Raw genomic sequence first — 8,509 nt, 5'->3', positions numbered from 1 at the left:
TCTGAGTTTGTTGATGAAGTGTGATCACAGGTAATAAGGTATGGGCTCAATGGAAAATGGTTTGTGATTAAAGTGACTTTACCAAAATGGAAGTCATGACTTTAAGCTTGAAATGGATTGAAACTTTGGATAATGATTAAATCAATTAGACAAAGCTCTTTAGATTTGTGTAAACCTGATAAATTCATGTTCTTGGACTTTTTAGAAAGATGAGATCACATACTTCAAATTTCATGTTGGTTGCTTGAAGAAAATCAACTTGGATCCTCATGAAAATTGACCAACAAAAATTGAAAAAAAATGTTTTACACTTAGAAAATTTTCTAAGTGTTGGAACATTTTGATCAATTCATAACTTCTCATCCTTATGAGTTTTTTGATTGATTCCTTATAAAATTTTGAAGTATGATGCATCATCTTTGAGTAGAGACCTTGGGCATGAAAAATTGTGACTTGAGGAAAAAGTTATAAGCTTGCAAAGTAGGTCACTTGAACATGAACTTTGTGGACTTAGTGAAATTTTCAAATTCTTCACTTTTGCCCCTTTTGGCAAGTAACCTCAAATTTCTTGATTTCACCTGATAAAATGGTTCTATCAATCATATTTTCATGATGCTTGAACTTAAAAATCCATGGTTGACCAAAAATCCCAAAAGTCAAAGTTAATTCTTGGACAATTGACTTTTTACTAGTTGAATTGCAATCTTTTCAATATCAACCAAATAAGCTCCTCTAGCCAATTGAATCGTGTGAGTGGGTTATAATGAATAAATTGAAGACCTTGAATCATGTTTTAAGTCAAGAGATCATGCTTTGACCAAAAAGTCAACACTCTAATGAATTAGGTCAAAAACCCTAATTTGGTGCATCAGATGAATTTGAAAGTTGATGATATTGAATTGAGGCACACTTGGACTTGAATATTGATGAAGTGAAATCACTTGATCCTATGAGAAGCTTGAGTCACTTTGAGGTCCACAAAACCCTGATCACCTGAGCTCCTTGATCCAACATGCTTACCTTGTAAAAGAAGTAAACAAGCAAACACATATCTCTTGTGTTTTTTAGGTTAGTGATGATGTATGAATGATCTTTGGGGTGAGATGATGAATGATGATAATGATTTAATTCAATGCAAATGAAGTGAGATCTTAGGGTAAAAAATTGGGGTATGACATTCCCCATTTTGTTTTTTGAACAACTTATTTTGAACTTAGTCTTATGAAGATAATGATTATGTCTTTTGAAATTATTAAGTTATGGATTGATGGTTCTGGATTATTAATTGAATTGGTTGAATGTTGTGATTTGTAGGTTACTTTGGGTATGTGTTTGCATATATATGAAGTTGCCATTTTTTCCTTGGCCATGATCTTATGTATCGTGTTAAGGATCCGAATTTTACAATCTTTCATATGTCAACTAATCCTACTTAAGATCTCGTGCTTGACTACATTGGTTTCAAGGAGAATTGGAGCATTATTGAGAATGCTTTCATCGCGACAATGAATGGTATGGTTGAACAACGAAAACTTGTTGATGAAGACAAAAAAAACTACTCGTTTGAGGCGATTGATCAATCAATCATGTAGTCAACTCTTGTATACGACACGACCAAAGACATTTTGAATTCCATAAACGATATCAAGGTTCAAAAAAGGTCAAACATGTTTATTTACAAGTATTGTGATTTAAATTTGAAGTTCTTTCGGTGAAATAAGGTGAATTTGATGACGAATATTTTTCTTGTACTCTAGAAAGTGTAAATTGTATGACGAAGACGTATCAAATATTGATTATTGAGAAGATTTATTGGTCTATGAAGCCTAAATTTTATTTTATTGTATGCTTAATTAAGGAATTCTATGATGTCACCATATAGTCAATCGATGGATTGTAGAGTAATTTGCTTGTTCACAAAAATTGTATGATGAGTAGTAAATAATAAGATCAACCATTCAAAGTGAAGAATACAATGTGTAGTTTGGTTGTGGTAGAGGTCATAGTTTATGAGGTCAGTAAAGGTTATACAACGTAAAGAATGTGTAGAATATTACAAATGTCATACACTAGGGCATTATAAAAATGAAAGTCCTAGTAGGGAGGAAAATGTCAGTCATACTAAGTTCGTTGAAGATAAAAAATGGTCTTAATGGCTCAAAAAGGGTTAATCATCAGTTTCAAATAAGAGGTACGATTTCTTGACTTTGAGTGTAGTAAATAAATTGTAGGAAATAAGGAATGACTATTTGATTTTGATAGTAACTTTCATGAATTTGTGAAGTTGGGAGACAATTTTAAAATATCATGTGAAGAGAAAGTTTGAAACTTCATATTGGAGGGATATTTCAAGTTGTGATAAATCTTTTACTATTTTCCCAAATTGATGAACATCCTATTGATTATAAGACAACTCCAACATAAAAATATCACATTGATCTTTAAAAATGATGTTTGATGATAGGCCGTGAGCGCATATTTCTATTAAAGTAGAATGAAAAAGTATCGTTCCTCTGGGGACTTATATATGAGTACCAAAATTTGCTATTTTTGTTAATTATCTAATATGGATATTGGTTTGTTTTGAATGATTAATAAAATAAGATTTAGGACTGTGATTTATATCCCGGACTCGCTCATTTAGGTTCTCATTTCCTATCAATTGCAAGAATTTGTGCTTTGTAGAAATGAATAGATAAAATTGATCATACCTCATTTTGGAATTGTATGATCTTGTCTTAAACCAATGAATTGCCTACTTTTACAGAGCAATGTATTCTTTTAGGATCCTTTAAGTTTGGCTATTTTAAAAAGGTTTTTCGGTTAAACCCAAAGACACTTGCGTAGCCTCTGTTTAAAAGTTTCGTCTTTCTAGTTTATAAATCAATCACACCCTTCTAGTATATGATTGATATCTATGAATATATCTACTTTCATAGAGATATATGCGTTAATACAAAAAACAAAAACATGCACAAAGCTTCATGTTATCAATATCTAATAGAGAATCTACAAGAGGTATGTCATTTTGACAGCCCTCGTAGTCTTAAATACAATGTAAACTACTCAAACATGATGAAAGTAAAAGTATACATGATTTTTATTAAAGGCATAAGCATAACCATAAGGTAAAATTAGAGTATTTATAAAGTGGAAATCATTAAAATTAGAATCTAAATTGGAATAACAATTGAGTATAGTGGACTACATGCTCTAACAGAGAGACTTTTACAAGAACTTCAAAAGCAGGAAAATAAAACTATAATTTATGATAAAATTATAGATAATGTAAAGTGTGTCCAAAATCAGAGATTGCATGACCTTTTATAGGCTTAGAGTCATTAATCTTGCTATAGTTTTGCAATAAGGTGCCTTAATCGTGGAATAGAAAAGCAGTAAAGTGAAGAAGATAGGAAAGAAATTGTCAGAAAAACATAACCCCAAAATACGTAAGGGCTACTAAGGTTGTATCGACCATTACAGTAGGCCATAATACCCTACACAAAACACAGTGGAGGCCAATTTTAGATGGGGGGAGCCCAGGCCATTACAACCGTAACAGCCATTACGACCAGATTGTAATGCTCTCAAGTTTTTGCTAAGCGTCCCGCTTCTTTGTGCAGTTCACTTGGAGTATTTCCTAGTTTCATTCTTAATCTCTATATTTTGATCTTACATCTCTGAAACTTCTGAAATACAAAGAAAAACAGAAAAAGGACGTAAATTGAACAAACACGGAAAAACACTAGAAATAACAATGAAGTTAAACACTTTAAAACGATAAAAATATTGCTTATAATTTGCAAGGTGTTTCATGAAGAGATGATTAACAGTGTCTAGTAAGATATCTTCTAATACAATGTTCGTGATATTTTCTCTATTCATTATTCCTTCATAATTGAATGTTATAAAGGAATGGAGCACTCATTTATGGCATTTGAGGTGTGACTATTTAAGTTTTAAAGAACTTAACACTTTGGTTCAAATGGAAATTTTGAATACGTTGCCAAAATTGCAAGGTTCATAAGAATATACACATAATATATATAATTAGGGAGTGACATTATGATTTCATTTTAAAGAAGCACGTGGAAAACCACCTTGATGTTGGAGTTGATACATTCTAACATATATGTGCATATTAAACCAATCTAATGGGAAAAAACAAGTATTTCATCACCTTTATTAATTATATTAAGACATTAGTTGTAAAAGTATGTAGTTAAGAACATATAGAGGTGGAGAATTCACTTCCACTTCATTTGATAAATTTCGGAGTTGTAATATAATCAAAAGGAAAATGACTACTACTTATACTCCATAACAAAATGGAAATTATTGAAAGTGACAACACTTGAAAACCAACAATCCTTAATCGATTAATCGGCTTCATAATCGATTAGAAGGTGATCTCGCTCCTTGACATAATAGAAGAAAGATATAATCAATAAGACATTAAATTTTGCTTTCCTAATTGGTTATAATTGCTTCTTAATCGATTAAGCATTTTTCAATATTGGTTTTTAGAAGAAATTTGAAATAGATGAAGAGATTGAAAAGGTTTAAGTGCGTGTGTGCACCACCTTAGTACTTCAAGACTTACTCTTTCTTATTTTATATACTATTGATTAAAAAGACTAAAACACTTCATTACGGGACAAGACAAGATTTCACATCTTTAATTTCTTGAATATTATTCTTAACAACTGATTCTCTTGCACCAAATATCATAACTTTTTATTTTTGATTTAATTCAATCATTTTATTTTGTGATGATACTCGTGATAGCTTTTATTTATTCCATTTGTCATCATCAAAACCTATTGTACATATTAAGCACATAGAGCAATGTAAGCTCTTTTTGATCCTTTTTTAGGTCTTTTGTATTTTGTATAGTTTTTATTTGATTATGCATGCATTCTAGTTCTAAGTTACATTTATTTCCACATTGAAAGCATGTTGGCACAGAGGTTTGTCTTTTTTACTTTGCTTCTAGATTTTTGGAGGATGTTTTCTACGCCTTAGGAATTATTTAATTTTTGACATATGAGATACATGTCTGCATCACTTTCACTTTAACAGTCTTTTCTTATGGCTCCATGTCTTTGACATTCGTAGCTTTTAGTGCAACAATTTCCTTTTTATTATCACCTTTTTCATTCTCAGCCACCCTTTTTAGTTACATTTCATGTTCCTGCAATTTTCTAAATAACGTAGCCAAATTCATAAAAGACAAGTCTTTAGAATAAAAAATTGCAGTGCCTTTAGTTTTTTAACTGCAGTTTAGGCATCTAAGGACTTTGTTAATCAAATTTTCATTTAAAAAAGTTGTGCCCAAAGTTCTCAAGTGATTCACAATATGAATAAAACATTTTTTCATGTCCTGAATATGTTCATCAAGTTTCATTTTAAATAAATCATACTCATGGATCAATGTGTTTATTCTAACCCTTTTTATCTTGGTTGTATCTTCATGAATAATTTGAAGGGTGTCCCACATTTTGTTTTACAAAATTACAATGTGAACACAAAAAACGCATCAATGCCTAAACCAATAGTGATGATAGTTTTTACTTTCAAATGTTACCTCACCTTTTTCTTAACCTCTTCGGTCCAGATTTCATTGGATTTTTTATCTAGAACACTATCAACTTGATGTGTGGGAATAAAAGAACCATTTTTTACAGTGGCCCAATTATCACAATTCAACCCCTTTATAAATATTTTCATCTTCTATTTCCAACAAGCACACCCCTATGCAATAAATGATGAGCATTTGTTTAGTGAAACATTTGAAGTCATTCCTACCTCTTGAGACGATTAGTCTTATAATAGGAGTTAGTCTTCGATGCTACTTGTTGACCTAGTGACTTCAAGCACAAGAGGGGGTGAATTATGTTATATGATTTAAAAAACAAAAACTTTTTCACAAAAAGGTTGATTTTAAGTTGATTGATTTTAAGAAGTGGGTAAAAGTGGAGATTAAGCAGTAGAAAAATGAAAAACAACAAGTAAAGAGACGGACTTAGAGAGATCACACCATAAATTATAGTGTTTACGCCTTTAACCATGCGACCTACTTCAGTCCCCAAGAATTTTCCTTGAGATTTCCATTATCAGCAACTTGATTTTTTATACTAGATCAACCCAACAACCTTCCTTACACTTAGCTTTTTACAAGGTTTATCTTAAAATCTCAAAGTCAATTAAAAATGTACAAGAGAGATAAGTTCTTTAATTTGCAATTTCAACACATCAATAGAACTATATAACTCTCAATATAAGTATTTCACTCTCTCCACACTAACACAATGTATAGTAAATAAAAATGATTTTTGAAGGAGAATAATGATGCATAATTAGTGTCAACAACCTTCCAAAACCACAAAATACAAAAGCTTACAATTTGAGAATGAGAAGACAAAGAATCCCCAAAGAACCTAATACACCAAAAATGTGATATCTCTCTGCTTATACCTTGTTTCGACGATCCAAATAGTGAAAGTGTATAATTGTATCTCACAAGCCTTATATCCAGAATTTTGTTTGAAGCAACGGTTAATGAATCTGGAATCACTATGCTTATGGAAATGTTTGAGAAAACGGGAATGAGTTTTCTCACTTGTTTTCTCTCTAGTAGATTATTTTCTCTTACATTTTTTCTTAATATTCTAACCCTAGATAGATCACCTCCATTTAATATTATGAGTGAGATACAATGGACTAACATATTTTAGTTTTTCTCCACATTATAAGTGAGCTCATTATCCAACACTTCTAACTCACACTTGTATCACAATTAATACATGTAGCTTGTACAGTTGACCTACATAAGGCATAAATAGGGTTGTAAAAAATATCCAGTTATGAAATCCAAATTCAAAACTAAATATGAACCATTTAAAAATATCCATATATAATTAAATAGTTATCAATCAGTGTATTGTTAATAGGTCGGCTATCCATCTATATTTTATCTTCGAATTTGGTCATTATCTGAATTGTACTCATTCTTCTAAAGTGGAGTAAAAAAACATCTATTTTAATTATCAACAAAAAGAACAACAATGGTTTTAATTGAAAATTGAAGATCCTTAATTATTATTAACATTAAATAAATCATACTCAACAACTTAGGAAATAATCACGAAAGTAGTTTTTGGCATCTTGGACATCCACGATTAGATATTGTACCATGCTCGTGAAATCTATTGCAAGAAGGCTAATGTATACTAATTATGTTGGAAATTCAGGAATGATCTCCAAACCCTAAGGGTTGGGATATTTATAGAAATGTTCTTGAAATTGGATCATGTATAAAGAAACAGTCTTTCCTCCACTTCTCAGGCAATCATGGAAATAGGCATATCAATTATCCCTCCTAAATTAGAGGAGAGGTTTCCTCAACATCCTTGACCAGAACTAACCCTTTCATGGACACCTCACCTACCACATATTGAGGAGGTTGGCTTGTGATGGATATAGGCTTGGGTCGGGTGACTCAGGATCCATTTTGGTGATCTGTGTCCCGCTTATTGCACCCATCTCTTCCATCATATGCATATTTCATAACACATTTGAGCTTATTGAGTTATAGGTTTTTCTCTTTTAAAGCGTAATCGAGATTTTCCCAGTCTAGAGCCTTTCAAAAATGAGGTCTGAGAAGGTAGAAGTGATTAAACAAGGTAGAGGGTATCCATTTTCGGGCGAGAATTATAAAGGTGAATCCCTCATGGGAGACTTTAAAATCCGAGTCCTTTAGGAGAGACTCGAAAAGGCAAGTCCCTTATGCGAGATTTTGAAAAAGAGAGTCCCTCATGAGAGACTTGTGAAGGTGGGTTGTAACACCCTTCTAAAACCCCATGATTTTCACAAATATTTTAAATAAATAAATAAACATAAAACAACAGCAAGGATGTCTCGTCTTCGTAAAACATCATATAACAATTAATCCTACTCCGTAACACGAGTTGCCAACAACATTTAAAAGATAAATAGCCTCTTTAGCAACACAACTAAATCATTTCAAACTTCACAACCGAATTAATAAGTCTAAATCTTCTTCATAAAATGATCAATACCATGAAAGGTAGTTTTCAAACATCAATAAAATCATCACACTTCATGTTTATAACTTCATGATCCAAAACATGGTAAAAGTTAGGAAGGTAATACATAAATCTCAAAATAACAAAAGTATGTAAGGTTCACAACCAAACGACCCCAACCCCGATGTTACAGATCAGAGCAAGACTCTCTTATTCAACGAAAAGCAAATAAACACACTCCAAAGCTATCCTCTAAGCTTCCCGACACTAATCCTGATCACCTGTAAGTTACCCATATTTCAAGGAAACATTTCCAAGCAGAATTGGTGAATAAATCATAATCATTATAAAAGACATGAGGAATGGATATAGTAGTCATAACACATGGGCAGCAATATAAAATCATATACTACATATATAGCATAATGAAAAACATTATTCCTCACGTCAAAACATCACAG

This window comes from Vicia villosa, unplaced genomic scaffold (genome assembly GCF_029867415.1).
Source record: "Vicia villosa cultivar HV-30 ecotype Madison, WI unplaced genomic scaffold, Vvil1.0 ctg.001572F_1_1, whole genome shotgun sequence".
Lineage (NCBI taxonomy): Eukaryota > Viridiplantae > Streptophyta > Magnoliopsida > Fabales > Fabaceae > Vicia > Vicia villosa.
This window is presented reverse-complemented; position numbering follows the sequence as displayed.